This window comes from Herpailurus yagouaroundi, unplaced genomic scaffold (genome assembly GCF_014898765.1).
Source record: "Herpailurus yagouaroundi ecotype Mexico unplaced genomic scaffold, PumYag 29, whole genome shotgun sequence".
NCBI classification, from domain to species: domain Eukaryota; kingdom Metazoa; phylum Chordata; class Mammalia; order Carnivora; family Felidae; genus Herpailurus; species Herpailurus yagouaroundi.
In genome coordinates this window covers 40,099,789-40,121,612 of record NW_024412377.1, presented here as the reverse complement: position 1 = coordinate 40,121,612, position 21,824 = coordinate 40,099,789, and the positions used below count along the sequence as shown (strand labels likewise).

Genomic DNA, 21,824 nt, shown 5'->3' with positions numbered 1-21,824 from the left:
GATTTAACAAAAAGTTAAAAGGAAATAAAGCCCTTAAAAACAAACCTAATACCCTGCCACTTATCATTGTTTTATTAATACAAAGTGTTTTTTTCTTGCAAGCAAATAGGGAAGAAGTCATACTTTTTGTAGCCCTCCGTAGAAAGAGGAGGTTGCTGTTTTATAGTGTTCTGGAAACCAGATTTTATAATTTAGAAAAGATGCAGTTGTGCTCATCATGGAAAACTTAAGAATTATCTCATTGGAGTGGTGTATTGACTTCGCAGATACTTGCCAACTTCCTTCTGTGTCCTCAGCACTGTGTTAGGCACTTGGATAGGAGCAGTTTGTAATAGAGATGAAAAAGATATTGACTCTCCCCTCAAAGGTGCATATAATCTATTAAGGTCCAAATACAAGGAAATGAGTAATGCAGAAGCTGCAGTAGTGAGGAGAGAACCCAAACACACAAAACCCATTGGTGGCAGGAGCAGGGGAGGGTTACAGGTAGGGCTGCCCACACCGTTTGCCAGGGGAAATGAAAATCTTTATTCAAAAAGCAAGCCAAAAGGTGACAATAAGGCACTAAAATGCAAAGGTTTTTTTCTTTCTTCTACGTGTCTCCTCTGCTCATGCACATGTTCCCTTGTCCCATGAGACCACTTACAAAACTCAAGTTCAGAGATGAAATTATTAAAAGTTTCAAGATAATGCCATAGGGCATTAAACTAAGCACAGAGCTCTTCTGAACCTGAGCCCCTGTCAAAAGTAGGGCCCTGGACAACTGCACAGGTCATACAGCCACAAGGCAAACCCTGGATATAGGTGTGATTACTGTGAGATCTAGTGTGTCAGCACTAAATCCGTTTTCAAGGAAGGGTTTATAGGGAGCAATCTGAATGAGTTTGTACAAATCAAGATGGATATGTTTTGGCAAGTGTGTGCTCTGAGGGGTTTTGTTGTTAGAATGGGGCAGGGGAGGAATTGTTTCCTATATGGAAGGAGAGAGAATAGGCTGCAGAAGACATACACAGAAATACAGTGATCAGAGTGTGTAGTCTGGAGGGAGGCCTGGCTCATTTGCTAAACGTTAGCTGCAGAAACGCCATCCAGAACCTTGGCTCACAGAAATAGGGGCAGCCATTCTTAGGAGGCTTTTTTTTTTTTTTTAATGGCTTGATTTATTTCAAAAAATATGTTAAATTTGTCCTCTCTGCATTTGCTTTAGAGAAGCACTAAGGAGGGGTAAGAAATGACCAGTCTGCCCCCAGCTTGGTCTCTCCCAAGTGGGGTGTAGGTCAGAGAGGGTCCTAAGTCCCGGTACAGCATCCGGCCTGTGATCCAGTGTGGACCAAGGAGGGAGCGGAACTGGTTTTATGTCCCCGCTGTCCCACTCTTTGGCTGGATGATCCAGTGGATGTTACTTAACCTCTCTGGGTCTCTTTCCCTTTCTTTGTAAAATGAGAATGATCATTGCACTTGCCTCCTAGAATTAGGATTAAATGAATCACTACATGTAAAATGAGTTCCTACACACAGTGTAGATGTGTACATCTATATAAAGACACATACGTGTGTGTGAACATTTATTGCAGATTCTGGAAACATGACTGTTTATTCCATTCTGCTTACTGCTACTTCTCCTTTTAGGCTGCTTTCCCGCCAGTACTTGAGAGAGGCAATCTTGGTCTCTAAACAAACTCCTGCCTCTGGGCAACTCGTAGCCCATGACCTTGAGTCGTTCGTGTGAGAAGCAGCTCACTCTATCACCACTCACCGCCACTTGAGACTTGGGTTCAGGGCACACATTTGAGACCTTTTCTGCCTGAGGTGTGTTCATGTTTACTGTACGTCTTCCTCCATCAGCGGTTCCATTGGCCTCTCCTTCTGCCTCGGTTTCAACTGTCCATCACAACTTGACTGGTGATCCCTGATGCGTCCACCCGGAAGCCACTGGTGCAGGCAGGCCCAGCATGCGTTTCATTGATCTAGGTTGACGTCACCACCACCTCCACATGGAGCTGTGACCCGAGGAGAGTCACTCACAAGATAGGAAAGAGTTGGTGTCTTCATTTTTTGTTGGGGATAGACAGAGAGGAGAACTTGTAACAGGCTCATTTCTTGGCCCATAGGCCTGCTCCAGCCCCCTCCAGACGCGAAAGGAAGGAAAAAGAAAGGCATGTTGGAGTCTGTATTCCGTCCACTGTGTAGCTCCTTGTTCCCGTAAGTGCCAATTTCCTCAAAGGAGACCCTCACAGTTGGGCACCGTGTGGGTCCGAGGTGATGCCGTCCTCTCAGAGGTCTTGATTTGCTGACAGCCACGTCGTACGGCCACTTTCCTTTCTCTGCTCTGCTCGACTGCTCTACTCCCATTTACCGAGTACTTGGTTCACAGTGCTGCTGCTTCGTTCAAAGCACACTGCACACTCCTGCTTCTTTTCCTAATCCTTTTCACTGTCGTTGCTTAGTTTTCTGTGCCTCTCAACCCCCTGAATGTAGACACGTGTCAGGTTTTGGCCCTGCCGCCTGTGCTTTATTCTCTGCGTTTCCCTGGGAGTTTGTTCCACTTCATGACCCCACCCATAAGGACATCTTCGTGTCGATGGCACTGACTCTCTTCCGACTCTGCGTGCAGATGCTCACACGAGTGGTCCAGTGACCCTTCGGTCCCAACATGCCCTTAATATCACCATGTTAAATATTCCAGTATTCCAATTGGAGTTCAGTTCTTCCTTCTACTCCATGCCGGCTGTTTCTAACGAAAATCCTCTCCTGGTAGGTGTTCCCTTACTCTTAGGCACCAAACCTATTCCCCAAGTCTACCTCCCCTTTCAGAGCATTTGCAGGCACGATGTCCTTTCATTTTGGGACCGTGGCATCTAGTACAGTGCCTGGAACACTGGCAACTCAAAAAAAGAGTGTTCATGGTCTCAGCTGCTTACTATTGAGCAACTTCTCTCTTACTTCCCAGTCAGTTCTCCAGCTTAGTTGACTCGTAAGTCAAAGAATTTCATGCCTCATCTCGTATGCCAATATGCCATTCTGTTCTTGGCATCTCTCACCTGTCCTCTGTTTGTACCAGAGCCGCCCCTCCTAAGACAGAAGGCCTTTCCATGCAGCGCTGTGTGCCCCACGTCTTTCCATAAGCCAAGTGCTGGGCCACAGTGCCCTGTACACAGTAGCCACTTAAAGGTGTGTTCAACTTAACTGGAGCAGAGCAAAGAAGGAAGGAAAGAGATGTGAGGGGGTGACAGATTGAAAGGAGGATTAGAAAGATAAAAGGAGAGAAAGTAAAGGGCTAAGGCCCGCCAGTCTGTCTGTAAACATTCCATTAGTCTTGGTGTTAGATTGAATGAAAGCTGGTATTTTTTTTGCCCGTGTTTCTGAACACTTTTTCCCTCCCTCTGGAAAAGAAAGATACGTTATTCAAGAGATGGGAACATAAGGAGAAAGTGGCTCAATCCCCCACTCGCAAATATCTTGTGAAGTCTTACTTACGGAACAGCATTTTGAAGGCAGAAAATGCCTTAGTGGAGCAGAGTTCTCATTCTACAGATAAGGAAACTGAGGCATGGGGAGGTTAAGTGGCTTAGCAGCTAGCTAATGGGAAAAGCAGCAGTAAAACATGAGACTCTTTATTCTTCCAGCCCATCCATTAATAAATCACATTTTCTCTTTTCTAGGTAGCCCAGGCCAGTTTTTAAAGTGAAAGATTAGAATTACTAAGGGATTAGGTATGTAGAGAGCCTTGTTAGTCACAAAGTTTTGTAACGTTCATATCATCCTTTCTTTAAAGAGGATTCAGCATGTTGAAGAGGATTCACCGTGTTTGGAAATAGATTGGTGGTTTTCCATTTCTGTTTTTAAGCGGAAATTTATTTCCACACCACCATTCTTATTTTTCTTTCCTTTTTTTTTTTTTTTTTAAATCGTACTACACATAGCTAGGAAAAGAGATTAAAGTGGACTTATAATGGTTAAGTAGAGGTTCTGACTAGTTGTAGCTCCTGCCTGACACTCCGTTCTCCATCAGCCTCCTTCCTCTTACAAAGATGATGACAGAAGAATCTGAAGGGCTGTTGATTAGATGATCTATGGTCCGTTCGACTTCTCATGGTCCTGTGATGGTATAGTCTGGTGCCATTTGGATCTTCATAGAAAATCCTTTGGCAACAAAGGTTTAGGGAGAGGGAAACTGAAGTGATGCAGGAAGCCACTCTAGTTCTCTGGAAGGAAATGGCAACTTCCATTTGGTTCTGAAGAGATAATCCAGAGAGGGGACTTTTCAGAGACAAAGGTAGACTTGACACTGGAGGTCTTTGAATGCCATGGCCAGAGTGATGAGACAACCATGGGTACATATCAAGAAATGAAGAACAAAGCACCAGAGTTGGGGAGCCCAGATTAGGGAGGTTTTCTGAGCTCAGGAAATAAAAAAAGAAGACTGAGATTCTTTGGAGGGAGGACTTTGTAGGATGATTGTGAAATGGATTTCCAGTGTAAAAGGCAGAATTCTGCATGCTTGTTTTGCAAAGCTCAGCGAAGATACTTGTATTACAGCAGAAATTGGTCAAATGGTAGAGGAGAAGTTGATTATCCACCACACTGAGGTAGCAATATTGGAAAGAGAGCTTGGTGTAAATCCAGGAAAATGAAAATCTAGGCTGATTAAAAAGTTTGGTCTATTCAAGAGCTTTGTGATCAGCTGAAATTTCTTCCTCATTTGTTTTAATAAGGGTAGGGTCTTAGTAAACGTAAGGTTATTGGTGTATTTCCTGAACTCAACCCACATTGACTGGGTTTTTAATATAAATTTTGGATTTTAATTAAAACTTACAGCAAGGTTAATCTGACACATGTATTCAGTCTTGACACTTTTCAAGTGCCCTCCCTCAAAGGAGGCCTTTCTCAAACCTTGGGATTGGGCTCCCCTCTACCCCAGAGATCTCTGGACACACTACGGTCGATAGCATTTGCAGCACAGTTTTGAAATGATCTGTTATTGACTTGCCATTTCCCCTAGCACCTAACATGTGTCTGGCACGTACCGAGTGCTTAATAGATGTTTGTTGAACTTGCACAGGATATGTGCAAGTCACTCAACATTCCTGAACTTTTCTTTATTTCCACCTGCAAAAATGAGAAAATTAAAACCTGCCTGCCTGTCTTACTGGGTTATAGCTGTCACATGTGTTGGTCTTGTTAAGAATAGGAACCTTGTGGGGCGCCTGGGTGGCGCAGTCGGTTAAGCGTCCGACTTCAGCCAGGTCACGATCTCACGTCAGTGAGTTCGAGCCCCGCGTCAGGCTCTGGGCTGATGGCTCAGAGCCTGGAGCCTGTTTCCGATTCTGTGTCTCCCTCTCTCTCTCTGCCCCTCCCCCATTCATGCTCTGTCTCTCTCTGTCCCAAAAAGTAAATAAACGTTGAAAAAAAAAATTTATAAAGAATAGGAACCTTGTGTTATACACCTGTATATGGTGCCTGGAATAATATATTTTTATTGATTATAGTCGACAGCAATTCATAGGTGGGAAAGTTGTGCGTTCACATAGGAAATGGCTTTTAGGCACAAATGGCCAGCAACTCATTAGCATCCCTCTTGTACAATGAAATTGCACATTTCCAGAGTCAGCCTCGTAGGTATGGAAAGAGGAATGAGGCACATCAGTCAGTTTTCTAAAAAGGGTTGTTTACAGTTTCCCAAGCAAAATAACAACCTAGAGACCTCACTAAATGAGGAGTTGAGTCAAGACTCTAATAAAGGGCAGCAACACTAATGTGGCTGCATGCCATCCCTACCCTCCATGGGCGAGTGTTGATTGCTATCGATTTGCCTCCCCTTTATCAGCAGTTATTAAAGGGACTACTCTGCGTGAAGTCAAGCCACCCATCCTACCACTTGCCTTTTCCTAGGCGGTGGGGAAAGATGGCAGTCTGATTCCAAAAGTCCTTGATAAAGTAAGCTGTTCCTTGCAGTTCACCAGCTATTTTCTAGTAGTTCAGTCTTTCTGAGTTTTCTTTTCCTCCACTATGCTCAAGGGATAATAATGATCGTTGCTTCACTCCTGTAAGGATTACATGAGATAGGAGCGTGCGAAAAACTCCTCGTAAGAGCCAAAGCATCATATTTTTTTTAATGTGTTTTTCTTCACCATGGTTACTTCGAGGACATAGAAATAGGTAGTATAGCTTGAGTTCGTTGGCTTATATAGCAATTTTCAGAGAGGCTGCAGAACATTTTTCTGCCCAGTCCAATATACCAGGTGACCCTCAGCCTTCTTTTGTTGACAGTAAATACTGTGTACTACAAATGCTTTTTCGTCTTTTGTTTTTTCCCCAAAGTACGTTTACATACACCTAACAGAAAATTTAAAGTGTCTTCCTTCCTTCTTTGCTTCCACCCTGCCTTGAAAGTACATGCAGTAGAAATTGCTTTGGGTTCATAAAAATTACCAAAGGGAGGATGGAGGGGAGAGATACCAATTTTTCAGGATATAGTATGATTTTACTTAATCAGATTGCTTTTCTAACATTTCACAACTGCACTAGAAATGTTAGAAGGACAGGATTAGAAATGAGGAGTGACTTGGGTGGGGGACCACAGCAGAGAACTCTGGGGAGCTAGCTGGAGAGTCCTGGGAGAGGATTCTGTGCAAAGAACAGTAGTGCAAAAAGATAGGTAGTTGGGTATGAAGTTAGCATATTAGATAATTTGGGCCTGTGCTCACCCAACCTCTTCCCATAAGGAAAGTTGCCATTTCAGGTCTTGGCAGGTCTGCAGTGTCTGTCTTCTCCCTATTCCTTTCTGCCTACAGATGCTCACTGTTAACCTACCATTATTCTGTTTTTAGTTAGGGATTCTTTGGGTCAGTGGTTTCCGACTAGAGGCAGTACTGTTCTTGCCTAGGGGGTGTTCAGCTAACCAGCCTCAAAAACCTATTTTTAGGTGATTAAAACACTAAAAGGAAGGAAGGAAGGAAGGAAGGAAGGAAGGAAGGAAGGAAGGAAGGAAGGAAGGAAGGAAGGAAGGAAAAGAAGGAAGGAAGGAAGGAAGGAAGGAAGGAAGGAAGGAAGGAAGGAAGAAAGGAAGAAAGGAAGAAAGAAAGGAAGAAAGAAAGATAGATTGATTTGCAGGCTAGACAGGAAAGAAAGGAAGGAAGGAAAGGAAGGAAGAAAGGAAGAAAGAAAGAAAGATTTGCAGGCTAGACATAGATCTCAGCTGTCAATCACAAGTCGATGGGGTGTTGCAATATTGAGTCTACTCACACATACATCAGCTCTGTTGTGGTACTTGTGTTGCTTCCCCTGGAGGCTCCTCTCATAGATGGCCATCAGTCCCAAGAGACACCATTGTCTAATCCCATTTTTCCTGACAACTTCCCTAGCTAGGAGGCAAAGCTGAGGTCAACCAGGAGTATAAGAAAACTGGGTCCTTTGGCCACTCTTGTAGATACATTCTTAGAATGGTACATTAGCCTGAACATCTTCCTCTGAGGAAGCTTATGAGAATCACTGATAATGTGTGAGCCCATAGAAATAAACTGAACAATGAGGAAGTAAAGTTACACACAGTTTTTGAGGAACCACCCCCTATCCCCATTAAGCCACATAAAAAAGGTTTAGTAGACTTCACCATTACTCTGTTTCTGTTTTTGGTAGGGACTCTGGGTCTGTGGTTTCCAACTGGAGGCAGTTCTTTTCCTAGGGGACTTCTGGAGACATATGGGAATGTTTTGATTATCTCTGACCAGAGAGCAGGGGGCAGAGGTACCAGACAAGGCCAAGGGAAAAACAGGAGTCCTTCCTCACAGGGAAGAATATTATATCTCAAATGCCAATAGCACCCCCATTGAGAAACACCGAGCATTTTGATGAAAACATCCTATTCCTTTGCCATCTTTATTTCGTTAGTAAGCTATGATAAACTACTCTTGAAGACGGGGAATCTGTAGCTGTTTTGCTAATGTGGACTTTACCAGCAAATCTCTTTTCCCCGACATTAGACATTCAGCAGGTGTTCCTGCCAAAATACTGAAAAATATGAGTAATGAAGCATTAAATATTTAAAGCAAATATTTTTGTTTTATACCTGAAGGGTATCATTTATAAAACCATTTATTGTACACCCCTAATGTACACAGGCATTTATAAATGCAATTTGAATTAGATGCAACTGAACCTCCTATATTAAAAATATTTCTAGTTCTTTTTAAAGACAGATACCTTTTAAGTAGGTAATTGTAAAAAGTTTTACAGCAAGGCAACTGGTATATGGTCTATGTTTAAATTTGAGTTGGAGTTTTTCAATGCATCTTCACTGTTGGTGGTCTCCACAAAGTCATGGCAGGAATTGGGGGATGGAGGGAAGAAAAGACGTTTTCTTTTTCCTCATGTTAAATCTACATTATCAAGGTTCCAGTTTAAATGTGTCTAAGATAATTGGAGCCCCTAGGAGGCACTTTGCTAAGCAGCTAATTCAGCCCGTCTTCCCTAGAGAGGATAATTGTTGTTAAAAAACAAAAAAGTAAAATGTGTTGTTTTCTCATGTAATTATGTAACTGACATCTTTATATAATAATACATTTGGGTGGTCCATCCCTGAAACACTTGGTTTGTTAGGAAACATTACAGTTTCCACAAGTAATCACTTACTCCTAAATATGATGAAAGAATTTGGTATTGTTGCATTGCATCATTGCCTTGGTCAGAAGCTCAACTTTCTAAATGAGCCTGGCACTGCAAAAGGCTTCTAACTTTTTTGCTGTTTTTTTTTTCCCCCTTAAATGTCATTATACGGACGGAAATATTTCTGAGGTAGAACACTATACGGCAGAACATTAAAAAAGTGACGAAACGCAGATTTTGTCCAGGGAAAGGGTAAGGGCCTCTAAGCCGCTGTCTTTCCAGCAACCACACTATGACACCCTTACCCGTGTGGTTATTCGCGCCTTCTGTACATTTCAGTCACTCCGCTGCACGGGGTTAGGACCTATGAACTTCCTGCCCTCAGCGAAGCACAGATAGCTTGACAGCGGACACACTGCCATTAGAATTGAGTTCACTTTAATCCACATTGGTAACACTGCTGATTAAAAAATGCCACACTTAACAGAGCTGAATGGGGTTTTCCCTAGAGTTCTGCTCTTCTGAGGCTGCAGACAGCTTTGGTCCTGAGACAGCCATCCCTAAATTTCAGATTCAGCCAGGACCTAACTAACTAATCATGGTGGCTGATTATTCCACCCAAGGGCATTCTTTTAAACTGCTATTACTCAGAATTGTGTGGGAGGCTTTTGCAAAGTAGCAGACAGTCAGTGGGAAAGGAAGGGCACAGACAGATAAAACTCAGAAGAGGGAAGGGAAACTCGGGGCAGAAGCAGTACCAACTGAATATGCTGAAAGTTGAAATAGGGTGATAATTGAATGTAAGGCTGGAGTCTGATTGCAAAGGCAGAAAAGGACATGGTGAGATGATAGCAAAAGGAGTAACATGTGATCCAATCAGCAGCAGTTTATCCTCAGCAACAAATGGAAATCAGTGGGCTGTACGCAAAGGAAGGAAGAGGGTCAACATTTTGGTTCCAGGGCTAGACTAGAAATGAGATCATTCTGTAGTTAACAACTTGTACTTGGGCATGCTGAAGAAAAATGTCTGTAAGCCAACATGGAAGATTTCTATTTAACATCATTCTGAATTCATGCTTGTCACATCGTCTTCACAAAGCAGTTGGCACCTTTTTGTAACCCTTTCCTATAATGTAACCGTGCCTCTCAGCTATCATCCCCAAATAGTAATATCCTACATCTTACCGAAGGATGGACACACACAACAGGAGATTCAGTAACATTTTTGACATTCAACATGAGGGTGTGCTACAACATAAAACTTTAGTTACATCAGAAAATACCCTTTATCCCTCCTAGTCTAAGCTAAATTAAATCATTGGCCCAGATACAAATTCATGGAAGTAAAGCTAAAATCTAATGGTATATTGTCTTTAAATGCATTGGAGTAGGTATTGCCATAAAGGTATTGTCTGTAAAAAAATGTGACCTACCGGAGATGGCAGTGTTTCTAACTGGGGATAAGATGTATGTAGAAGCAACTACAGATTTCAGATCTCGGGTGTGTGTGTGTGTGTGTGTGTGTGTGTGTGTGTGTGTGTGTTGAAAAGATAGTGAAATCTTGTGATGTGGTTCAATCAATTCAAAACCATGGAAACAGCTTTCATCTGTGGTTCTCAAACTGTGTACCCAGGCACCCCAAAGTGCCACACAGTCAACTCATAGAAGCGATTTTATGGAATATTTTTTATTTTTAAGGAAAACAGTAATATTTGATCTGTCTGACACCCAGTGAACTACTAGCTGAAGTAGTTCAGTTTCAACATTAGATGGCGCTACATTCCTTTTGATGATGTCATATCTTTCTGAAGCTGGATTTTTGGAGACAGGTGAAGAAAGTAAATGCTGTGTGGCAATTAAAGTGGAACATGAAAGGAAGATGGCAGGATACAGTCCAATTCCAGGACTTGAGAAGTTATGTATATCCAACAGGTATATGTATGCCCTTTAGTAAGAAAGTTTGGTTATTAAAGAATGAAATAAACCTTTCCTTCCTGTAAATTTATGAGTACTTTTTTTTTTTCAAGCTGCTACTAAGGTGTTAGGACATAAATACTTAGTAGATTATTTGAATCTAACCACTTAATAAATGAACTGGTAGGTATTGTTTTTGGCCTGGTGGCATGATGAAAAAAATGCCAAGAGACCAAAGGATTTCTGGATCAAAGTTTGGGAATCTCTGCTCAACTGAATCATTACTCAGTTTCATGGAGTTGATCAAGGGTGAGCTACAAAGCCAGGCTGTTTACATCCCTTCACTTCAATTCCTTTTAAATCAGCTGTCAGACAGCAAGTAGGGACGCCATGCCCCGGATCCCTTTCCTTCTGATAAAATCTAATAGGATCCGTATCTCCTACCAAGTAGAAAGATTGAGTTCCTAAAATTTGATCTTAAAATAAGTTTCGATAGGGGCGCCTGGGTGGCGCAGTCGGTTAAGCGTCCAACTTCAGCCAGGTCACGATCTCGCGGTCCGTGAGTTCGAGCCCCGCGTCGGGCTCTGGGCTGATGGCTCGGAGACTGGAGCCTGTTTCTGATTCTGTGTCTCCCTCTCTCTCTGCCCCTCCCCCGTTCATGCTCTGTCTCTCTCTGTCCCAAAAATAAATAAAACTTTAAAAAAAAAATAAGTTTCGATAAATTCGGTTCTGTTATTCCATTCGTTTCCATTTCAAAAATGGAGTCATATTCATGGGGTGGGGGTGGAGTGGGAGTGGAGGTGAAGGGAATTAGTCCCAGAACGTTAAGTTACACTTCAGGAAAAAAGGAAGTATCTCAAAGTTAAATATTCAAAGAGAAAAAATGGTTTTGTTTTTCAAAAAGTTGTTCAAAATAAGCCACAGAAAGCAAGCACATAATTACAAAACAAAACCAAGAAATCAATGCAACATATAAATTAGAGGTGCTTGTTCAATTCATAAACTAATTCTTCACTTGCAAAAACATTCATGACAGAGTTCCCTGTGATATGAGCCTCCCCAGGGCATTTGAAATATGATTCAATTTTTAAAAATTCTATTTGTACCCAATTTTTTCAGAAACAAAACATTGGTTTTAAACAAGGTGCATCTGTTTCCAGAAAATGCTTTCCCATGGAGCTGTGTGTAGAAGGCTTGTACTGCATCTGGAGATCACACTCAAATCAAGAATCTCTTTGAATACACCAAGCTTAGGAGCTAAACTGTCTTGGCTGCTTGCTTATGTTTGATCCTGTTGGGAATGAGGCTAATTGTTTAAGAATTTACGTCCTGGTAAGGCTGTTAGCACTTTAAATTGATTTGATATTTTTAAAAGCTCATTTAAAACTTATTTATACTGAGGAAGTTGGCTTTCCATGAGCTAAAAAATTTATTGCCAGATTTCACCTGGCATATCTGTACGGAATATGTACCCCAAAAGCATCCTTTTACATAGTGATTGCAACGGGTCATCTGTATTATCTTTTTAGTAGAGTATATCTGTATTCGTGCTTTCTTCTTTTAAGTTCTTTCTTGCCTCCCAACATACTAATTACTGCCCTGTTCCTAATGTAGTCTTAGAAAAAAAAAGTGCCTTTAAAAACGTTTATGGTTAAAGTGTCTTTTGAACAAGCATATGAAAGTTCTTTATAAACGTGAACTACTTTACACACTTTTGTGCAAGGAGTCGATCTCATTTTTCTTTCTCAAAATAATGCTTTTGATTCTGTGGCATTGCATACCTGTTTTCCTACAAAGACACGTTATTATTGGTTTTTCAGGAGCAGAGAACCTAGCCACATACAACTTTGTAAACCCCACATTGCTTACCACCGAGTTTTATAAGTAGCAGGGGATACACACACACATTTCCTCAGTAAGGTCTTGTTGAAGGTGAATATGGCCCACTTCATTTTCAATAGTTGGTAGATATAGGTCTAAATACTCTAGAAGCCTAAGATGAACTTTGATGCACACTCTGAGACGAGCCTGAGAAGAATCTTTTTTGTAGAATGGAAAATGTTTTCGAAATCTGAACAATTGCCTTTCAGTCAGTCGTGAGATTGCTAGATCTTAAATTTGGTGGTAGGTAAATTTAACACAGACAAGAGTATACCATTAATTGAGTGTCTGTTATGTGCCAGATCATTTAGAAACATTATCTTTCATCCTTCAGTAGTTCTGCAATGTATGTTGTATTTTCCCCATTTTACAGGGAGGAATGATTAGAACCAAGGATGTTAAGTGCTTTGCCTGGTGGGTGGTAGAACTAGAATTCCAGTCCGGGTCTGACTGACCATATAGGCTGGGCTCTCTTTCAATTATTCCTTCCCCTTCCCAGATCTTGTGAGCTGCAAGAACCATTTAAAGGTTATCTAGCCCATCAACTTTGTGGGCACACAAACTAAAATTCAGAGAGACAAGTAACTTGTACAAGGTCACCTTGTGTTCAGTTCTTGTTGATACTTCTAAATAACCTTGAAACGTGTTCAATAAACATTCCCTATTTATCTCAGCTGAGTGGAGCCTTTAAAAAAATCCACCAATCCTCTCAAAGGTTGAAATGCCAACCGTAGTTGATAGTGCTTCTGGGATTCTAGAAACTCATCTATCAAGCAGCACCTCAGGATTGGCCATGAGAGTCTCTCTCAACCTCTTTGTCCTTACTGGCTGCCCCTCCTCCTCCTCCCTCTTCCTTCCTTCCTTCCTTCCTTCCTCCCTCCCTCCCTCCCTCTTTCTTCGTCCCTGCTACAGTGTACCATTTACATCCAAATCCACAGAGACACCGTATGCCATAAAACTGTCTTTAGGAGATTATCTTGTATGTTTTAAGCATGCAAAATGTGTCTGTTAACAAATTTAAGATCTGGGTTCAATGCTAAGTCTAAGTTACCACCAAGTAAATATTAAATGATTTGCTCATTTTTTTTTCCTGTCTGTGATGATGTGTATTCCTAGCCCTTTTTTTTTTTTTTTTTTTTTTTTTTTTTTTTTAGTGTTTGTTTATTTTTGAGGGGGAAAGAGAGAGAGTGCGAGCTGGGGAGGGCAAGAGAGAGAATCCCAAGCAGGCTCCATGCTGTCAGAGCAGAACCCGATGTGGGGCTCGATCCCACAAACCATGAAATCATGACCTGAGCTGAAATCAAGAGATACCCAATCAACTGAGCCACCCAGACGCCCCCTAACCCTTTAGTAGCTATACCATTAATTGAGCAACTGTCATGCCTCAGGCACTAGAGCAAAGCCACTTAAAATCATGTAAATATTCTGAGAACCGTAAGTGGTAGCTATTAGGTCTTCAGTTTTATATTTGAAAAAAAACTTAGGCTCAAAGAAGTTAAATCATTTGTGAAAGGATACAAAACTCTCTTCTAAATGGAAGGAAACTTGACTTTTACCAGCCGTGAGCAACCTTTCTTCTTTAAAGATTCATTAGCCACAAAATCTTTAATCTCTTTTTCTCACTCGGATGTTAAGATACTCATAAATATCCAGAAGGTAGGGGTGGGTTCTCAAAAGTCAAGTGAAAAAAGTCTGCAGCCAGGAGCCCAATTAAAAGCTTAAAAACATTGGCTCTGGAAGGATATGGTGTGTGTGCGCGTGTGTGTACCTTTTCCTCAAATTGAAGGTCAGGAGGAAGCTAGATCTAAATGAAGGGAAGATGGGATACAACTATCTCGTGCCAAGTGGACTTCATTAAAAAATTGTCAGCCTGGCTGCATAGTTCTGGAAGCAGTTCAGTGTCCATTTCTACGTTTGCAATTTTACACATAATCTCTTACATAGCTCACTTTTAACCTACCTTCTAAGAAAAAGACCCTTTTAATTCATATCTTGGAATTATGTCATATTGCTACTTAAATGGCTCAGAAGGCTCCCACCGCCCTTGGGATAACTGTTGACTTCTTTCTACACTCATTCTTAGTTCCCTTTCTCAGCATCTCTGTCATGGAAGCCTTGGCCACTCCACCTTTCATTGATTTCTATTATAGTCCCTACCCCTTCTAATCTCTCTCTCTCTCTCTCTCTTTTTTTTTTTTTTTTTTTTTTTTTTTTGTCTAATCTGGTTCTCTCTCCTTCTTACTGTTGTGTGAGCATTGCCCTTACTATGAAAGATGCCCAAGCTATAGGCCCCAGATTTCCTACTATTGTTTTTTCTTTATACTCTGAAAAGTCTTCCACTTTTATGGCAAAGGTTATTGTCTCTGTGTTCTTAACTCACAGCAATATCACCAGCTCTAGCCTCTCAGCTGTACCCCCAAACTCTGTTTTTTACTACGTGAAGCCCATCTCAAGTTGGACCTTTTATAGCACAGTGCTTTCTAAGCTTTAAAGTACATATGAATCATCTGGTGATCTTGTTAAAATAGAGATTCTCCTGAGTAGGGCCCGAGATTCTGCATTTCTAACACAACAGTTTTGCCACATGCTGCCAGTGTGGTTGATCCAAAGACCACACCTTGGGCAGCAAGGTAGCATTTATGTGTCTGAAGATGACCACAGGACTGGTTCCCTTCTCAACCTCTCTATACTAGCATCCCAGAATGCCAAGGTCTGCCTTTTTCATGAAATCCTTTTAAGTTATACTAACCTGAAGAGAAAATTCACATATGTGGGTCTTTTAGTCTAGAGCCCCTAATTAAAATTTAATTATACACTTGGTTATTCATTATTGGTTCTCATGCCTTGTCTTCCTATTCATGTGTGAGTTTAGGCAGTGACACAAGTGTATCCAAAGAAATTTTGCAGCTGATCATTGAAGTCGTTCTTTGGATAAGGCACTGTAAATTTGTGTTCTCCACAGTGTCCGGCATTGAACTGGATTCCTTAATATCATCCCTCTGGTGCATTAAGGTGGTCCCCCCTTTGGCTTTTGAAATCTACCCAAGTAGACTCTCAGCTCCAATGACGCAGGGCTTTGATGGACTTGTTCACTACGACCGCTCCAGTACCTGAAACAGAACTTGGTACAGAGCAAATGCCTAATAATTACTCTATGGTAATCAAGCAGTTGAATGAAAATTGCAAAGTAAAGGTCAAATTCCATCTTTGTGAAGCTCTCCCCTCATTGCCCTCAAGTTCACACAACGTACTCTCTTCTCGTAAGAACTTTGTGTTCCTCATCTAAGCCTTCAGTGCTTGTCAAGGCATGGTCAGGACCACCCGCATCAGAGCCCTCTGGCGTGCTTGATGAAATGCAGATTCCTAGGCTGTGCTCCAGACCTGTGAAATCAGAGTCTGCTGTGGGGCCTGGCAGTCCATCCACAGTTTTAGCACTCTTTGTAGTGAAGACCTCTGAACTGAGGCCTTAGCTCTGTTAGAAGTGTTGACGAAAAAGCAAAACAACAAAAGATTATCAAAATAGAAAAATGTTCTCTCCCCAAATAATTATCATTACCTTTGTTGTTTATTTTTGCTGGTTTTCATTTTCTCCCTAGCAGTATCTTGTTTGTTTGTTTGTTCCAAAATCTTGCCTCAAGCCATTTGAAAGTTGAAGTCGTGACCACTTGTAAGAATTCCAGAACATAGTTAGGCAAAAAAAAAAAAAAAATCCTTGAAGGTAAAAATACATGTTTTAGAGTTAAGGTTGAAAGAAGGTAGGCATTCTAATCTTTTTATTTGGAACTTCTGGCAGAATTTTAAATGAGGGGAGAGGAAAAAGAAAACACTGGCAAATTGGATGAGGACATGTGTTCTCTTAGTTCTGTGGTTACAGGGGATTAGTGGTGATGAGATCCAAAGACTCGTCACGCTGGGGGTCATCCCCAAGGCACGCTGGAAAATTCCTATGACAGACACCAGGGACTGCCTTTGAATCTCTGAAGAAGAGAAATTGAAATCTGGGGTTCTTTGGATTGGCGGACGACATGTAAAAGATTGAGCTTGTGGAGTATATGGGGGGTCACTTGTACCAATTACTCTACTTTTGAGTATGTTTGAAAATGGCATTTAAAAAAAAAAGCACATGATCTGAGCCCAACCTAATGAGAGCTCAGGGGTGGGGAGTGAATGTAGGAGTGAGGATGTTGGGGATGATTCGCTGTTCTTACAGGAGGGAAGGGGGGGAAAGGGTTGATTCATGCAGCATCGGGAGCACCTGTGGTATTGTGAGGGCGATGTTTGCATGTGACCCACTCCCTGTGTAAACAGATCGGCTAAAATCTGGCTATATAGTTGTTCTAGTCTTGCCAGTAACTTAAAACAGGGAGCTCTTTACATAAATAAGTAGAAGGTCCCATATTTAAAGGGGATTTCCTTAACCAGGTCCTGCTACAAAGGAAGCTGGATTTCCATGTGTGAGGGAAAATTGGCAGGACAAGCCATAATTAAAGGTCAAAGGAAGTGGCCTACCTTTGAATTTAGTCCTTCCCAGTTCTGAATCTTGCAAAGATTGCAAGAATCACTTTGACAATGAAGAAAGAAGTGTTTGGGGAGGATAGGCTGCAGGTCTAAATAAGCTTTCTCAGTTAATCAAAGGCAGAATTATCCAACCTGAGCAAACAGAAAGAAACATCAGAAATTAATACATAGGCGAGTAATGATAGCTAAACCTCCGCGTTAAATGGTGCATTTGGCTGGAGATGGCAAAAGGCCAATTAACCCATGGTAGCTGTGTGGACTCATTGCAAAGAAGGTAACATATTGATCTTAAAAAGAGGTGGAGGTGGTGATTGGGGATAACAATGTTCGTTGTAGAAAAGTGGTAAATAGAAATCCTCTAAGGCATCACTATATGAACTAAATCGGCTTTGGGGCCTCACAAGAGACTTTTGTCCTTGCCATTATTCTTGCACCCACTAACCTGAATGACAGCTCTCCAGAACACAATGTCCGAAGATGAGTTTACAGAATGAGAGAGAACGAGAAGAGAAGGAAAAGGAAAAAAAGAGGATGGAGGAGAATAAGACCCAGGGTTGATCTTCCTCAAGACGGACCACACCAAGGATAGTTTGTTCAATGTGAGCAGCTCGACTCCAGATGTGGAACAGCTGGACAGAGTTCAGAGGAAAGCAGTGAGAAGAGACTTAGATGGAACAAAGAACTGGAAAGCATATAAAAGGCAGCCTTTGAGAATGAAGTCCAGGGTAGGAGTCCTTTTTTAAATTTTTATGGCAAGGGTTAAGAAGTATGAGAAGTTCTTTTCTGTATGGATTGATTTCCCCTTGATATGCAAGGCAGTCACTCTCTATGTGAGTGCTTACTAACAGGCAGGAAGGAAAGTTTGTGCACGTAAGAGACATTCAGTAGTTGGGGCGGACCCAGAGATTTCTAGTGAGATGGAGAGCAGTGGGGATGAGGGGGCGTAAGTGAAACAGGGGAGTGCAGGCTGTCCGAATTCTAGAACAGCCTACAGTGCAAGTGTTAGCAATTCCATCCTCGCAGGCAAACAAAAAGTGTGCTGAACTGGTCCTAGAAGTTTAATTGTTGGGAATCATCCTAATTCTGGCAGGGAGGTGCATGAGTTTGCCTAATGGGTCTCTTCCGTCTATTTTCTGTGATTCACCACCCCCCTGCCTAGCCTGCGCCGGTACATGGTTGAGTCATTGCTGAACGCAGATATCTCATTAAAAAAGGAGGATTAAGGACTATTAAAAATGATTGGCTGCTAGTCACAGATTAAAGAAAGACCAATTTACAGTTACAGTTGCTCTTGTCCAAAATAAAATGTAAATTGTCGAAATCGGGCAGGAAATTCACCCGAAATTTCTGAGATGCTAACTTAAGCAGCTTCCCCTCCTCTGCTGTCGAGACCAGAGTCATCAGACTGAAAATTGAGAAGTTCTTTGTAAATCTGAGACCTAATTTCAGAGTGTGGATCTAAACAGTGAGTTATCTGTATTCCTTTAAGGTACAAAAGGTTGAGTGATAAATGATCTTTTTGAAGGAATTTATTTTTAAGATGTGCTTCTGTACAATAAGGCGCCCTGAAAACTCAAGGGAGGTTTAGAAATTTCTCTTGCAAGAACATTACAAATTGCATAAACAACCCTGAATTACCAAATGTTTACAGAAGTCTCTGTCTTTAGAAATATGGTCCACTATGCGGTGTACCATCCTGAAAAGAGTAAGAGCCAACCAATTTAAAAACCAGTGGTTTATTGCAGATGAAACTGTGAACTCAGGGAGTTGCATTTTCTATGGGGAGAGACCAATTCGAGGTTATTTACTTAAGTCCTTCACTCGTAATAGCTTGGCCATACTGACCAGCAGTCCTACAAAATGAGGCGCTCTTTTCAGAGGGTCCTATTCTTTCTTGCTCCTAACCCCTCTCATCTACCTCAGATATCCCCCCCACCCCAAACATAGCTTTTATGCGCTCTATGTGGATTAGTTACCCCCGGCTCATTAAAGCTTCTCAGCTCACTGGCCATTTGGTCCCATGGAAATAAAACGGGAGTGATTGAAAACCTGGGGACATTAAGCATTGGGTAGAACCTAGGAGAGCCAACTCTCGTTCTGTTTCTGCTGCCACCAGAGCATCCAGGTTTTCACCTCCTTTCGGCTGCCCTGGCTCCAGGGTTCCCCTTCAAAACACCATCCAGGGGCACCTGGGTGGCTCAGTAAGCATCCAACTTCACTCAGGTCATGATCTCATGGTTCGTGAGTTTGAGCCCCACATCGGTCTCTCTGCTGTCAGCACAGAGCCTGCTTTGGATCCTCTCTCCCCCCCCCTCTGCCCCTTCTCTATTGGGTCTTTTTCTCTCAAAATAAATTAATAAACTTAAAAAAAAAAAAAACAAACCTGTCCAACTCATGGACCTCAGGTAGTTTCTTCTTTCCTACAGGATAAGTCCACACTCCCAGCCTAGCTTTGAAAATGCTCTATTTTTCTTCCAAGAAGTTCTTACACATATGACAAATTGATGTTTTTTGAGTTTTCAAACTAGGAATGAGCCGTGAGTACAAAGTGGTGATTTTCATCAGGATTGTACTGAAATAGAGGTACCACTTCTCACGGAGTATCAGTTGCTTAGAGACTGTGTTATCAGAGTCTTGGTGTGTGTGTGTCCCAGAAAGACTCAAGCACTGGAATTGTCACTAGTTCTCAGCCTCAAGCAATGAGCAGCCATCAGGGTACTCCCCCCCACCCCACCCCACCCCCACCCTATGGATATAGCCATTATATCTCCAGTGTCTTGATCTACAAGATTGTCCTCTGTCATCTAGCCAAGGTCACCTCTGGGCCATGAGCTGAGGTCCATTTGAGTCTAGACCACTCCTCCAAGCAGGCCTTTTCCTTTCATAGATTCCTTCTGGCCACAGGTACAGGGTGCTTTTAGGGAAACCTTTCAGTGTGTTAGCAGGGGAAGTTGATTTTGATACAAATACAGTGCTTTGATTTGGAGTTTTCTTTTCCTTAAAGATTGGAACTGAACATACCTTTGTTTTAGGAAAGAAGATTGGTCCAATGCTCTTGTCTCAGTTCATGGTTACTGCTTCTTCCTCAAGTCTGAAGGCTTTTTGGATAACTCCCAATCCTTAAATTCTTCCTTTTGTGGAATTGAAAGTGAATTAAAGTGAAGACACCTGGAATTGAGCAGGTCTAGAACAGTAAATTCTGATACATACCTCTGCATCCAGCTCCTTTAAACTTAACCATTAATCTCTTCTGACAAAAAATTATTTGTGTTCTGGGGAAGCATGGTATAGTGCTTAAAATTGGGGCTTAAAACCAGAGTTTAAGCATCCAGTGAACTTCCATTTGAACCCTACCTTAGAACTCTTCCCTCACTTAGGAAATGGAGACCCAGCACCAACTTAATAGCTTTGTCATAAGGAATAAACACGGTAATATGGGGGCGCCTGGGTGGCTCGGTTGGCTAAGCCTCTGACTTCATCTCAGGTCATGATCTTGCAGTTTATGAGTCCCATGTGGGACTATGGGCTCACAGCTCAGAGCCTGGAGCCTTCTTCGGATTCTGTGTCTCCCTCTCTCTGCCCCTACCCCACTCGTCCTCCCTCCCTCCCTCTCTCTTCCTCTCTCTCTCTCTCTCAAAAATAAACATTAAAAAAATTTTAAGGTAATATGAATTAAGCACTTAGCACGTGGCTGGCAATACTTAGATGCCAGTTTAAAAAGTGATTGCAGAGTGCTTTCAAACTAATAGAAAATGGGAAGAAATGGAAGAAGGAGATAGTATAGCTTCTGTTGGAGTTGCTTGTGGTTTTTTTTTTTTTTTTTTTTTTTTTTTTTTGCAAAATGGGTGTTAAAAAAGATAAACAAGGAAAGGCGGTAATAAGCAGGATAATTTAGGAATCATGTATTTATTAGCCAGTGAAATAATGCCTAAAGGGGCAGATTGTAGGTTCTAAACAGCAGTGAAAGAAACTAGACTCAAGCCTTAAAACTTGACATAGAGGCAGACCTGCTAGGTAAGTTCTGACCAAATTGTTTTAACATCTCTTGCTGGGGAAAATTTCCAGTTTTGTGTGCATATCACTTCCTACAAGGCAGTGTTGGTATAGTGAGGGAGGAGGTCTGGGAATCAGGCCAAACAGAATTGTCTCTAGTTCCCTGTGCTCTCTGTGCTCTCAGAGGCTCCCCTGCTAAAAACAGAGATGGAAAGAGGTGTGCTGCACTGTGAGGCTCAGTGGTCATATATACTAGGGTCTGGAACAATGCCTGGCGCCCAGGAAGTGATCAGAATGTGGTAACGGTTGTTGCCTATAATCATCTATGTTTTCTCCCCTTGTTGACAGAGCAGGTCCACCCACCTCTGGATGTTGTAGATTTTCTGAAAGGCTGGACTCAGATTGATGCATAGTGTCAAGGACTGACATGGCCCCACAGGAAAGTGAGATTATTGATTCCCTTAAGAGGGAGGTGAACCCTCTTACTGCAGCCATGCCTTTGTGATTCTTGAAATTCATATTCTCCCCCTAGAGAGATTAATGACATACTATTTCTAGAGTGCTTTAAGGAGATTTTTGATATATTTTATAAACACGCTTCTATTCCCTTTGAGAAGAGTTTAGAAACTTATCCTCAATCCCTTGTGCTTCTGCCTTCCACTATTTTTATGTGGCTTTCTACATGATTTGTATCTTGAGGTACTTTGTTCCTGTCTCTCTATAGGATATATTTTCTTACATGGAAACTTGGGTCGGAATGCTGGACGTTAACATTCCTCTTGCCTGAGATTTTTCTTTTAATTGCTACAACGAATGGATAAATTAAAAAATGGTAAAACCAAAGTTTCGGTGAAGCTAAGGAGGTATTTCCAATATTCACTCTGCAGAGCGCCAGGGTGGATGTTAAGGTTTCA

At 41.8% G+C, this 21,824-nt stretch overlaps 1 protein-coding gene across 3 annotated transcripts in view; it reads left to right on the top strand.

The window, feature by feature from the left end:
* The window catches only part of ARL15 (ARF like GTPase 15), a 409,325-nt gene that overhangs the window by 297,704 nt on the left and 89,797 nt on the right, over window positions 1–21,824 (top strand). The window lies entirely within an intron of this gene.